General features: G+C 41.4%; 1 non-coding gene across 1 annotated transcript; it reads right to left on the bottom strand.

Moving 5' to 3' along the window:
* Positions 1–499: 499 nt before the first annotated feature.
* On the bottom strand, positions 500–606 carry LOC141634811 (small nucleolar RNA R71). The gene has a single exon (XR_012539532.1). It is a non-coding gene; the product is annotated as a small nucleolar RNA R71 (small nucleolar RNA).
* Positions 607–1,269: the final 663 nt, after the last annotated feature.

Genomic DNA, 1,269 nt, shown 5'->3' with positions numbered 1-1,269 from the left:
GAGACTTGTTAGGAGGAATTTAAGAGGTATTAGTGAAGTTGTTCAACCCACTAGTGAGTTTGTCAATCCTTTCGCAATAGAAGGAGAAGAAAACCCATTACACAATACCCCACAAAATCCACCTACAATGCCTAAATTCTCGTCACACTCCGTACCCACCGAGGAGAATCTACCAAATGGTACTCCTGCACCGCAACATCTAACCGGAAATTTTATTGCCAAGTCCGCCTTCATCCAATTAGTTGAGAGGAGCCAATTTGGGGGGATGCCTAGTGAGGACCCTCATTCTCATATGGAAACCTTTTGCGACTATTGTGATGCTATCTCTCAAACGGGCGTGACTCAAGACCAAATTAGATGGGTCTTATTTCCTTTTTCCTTAATCGGCACTGCGAAGTAATGGTTGAAGGGCCTTGATAAGGCCACCCTTGGAATAGATTCTTGGAAGAAGTTGGCTCTAGCTTTCTACAAAAAATTCTACCCACCGGAAAAGACTAACATGCTAAGAGCTCAAATTACGGGTTTTAAGCAAAGGGATGAAGTGTCTTTGTATGAAGCTTGGGAGCGGTTCAAGGGAATTTGTCGCTCATGTCCTCACCATGGACTTAGCGAATGGTTTTTGGTACAACAATTTTGGAATGGTTTATATGAAGATTCTAGGAACATTCTCAATATGGGATCAAATGGAATGTTCACCGAAGTTGATGACAATAAAACATGGAACAAGATTGAGGAAATGGCGGTCCTTAACTCACAATATAGTAGACCTCGCAAGGCTACTAGAGGAGGAAAGCATGAAGTGGACTCCGTTACTCAATTGGGTGCTCAACTTAGTGCTCACATTGACACAATCAACTTGAAGTTTGAACAAGCTATGGCTAGACTTGAGGAAAACTCAAAATCATCAAAGCATCATGTTAATGCCATGACGGCATCCTCATCAATCCCAAGTGGGATATGTGAGAATTGTGGAACTTTGGGACATGACCAAGGTGAATGTAGGGGAACAAATGAACAAGTGAATGCTTTCCAAGCATACAAGAGTGGTACCCCTTATTCCAACTTTTACAATGAAAACACCAAATTCCATCCAAATCTCTCATACAAAAGCCAAAATGTTCAAAACCCTCAAACAACATACACTCCACCACCCATGAGAAACCAAAATCAAAGACCCTTTTACAATCAAAACCAAGGTTACCAAAATCAAAATCCATACAATCACCAAAATGACCAAGGTTTTGATGTCCAAAAAGCGGTCCTCCAAAT

Source organism: Silene latifolia, chromosome Y (assembly GCF_048544455.1).
Source record: "Silene latifolia isolate original U9 population chromosome Y, ASM4854445v1, whole genome shotgun sequence".
NCBI lineage: Eukaryota > Viridiplantae > Streptophyta > Magnoliopsida > Caryophyllales > Caryophyllaceae > Silene > Silene latifolia.
Note: the sequence above shows the minus strand (reverse complement) of the source record. Positions and strands in the feature narration are given on the sequence as shown.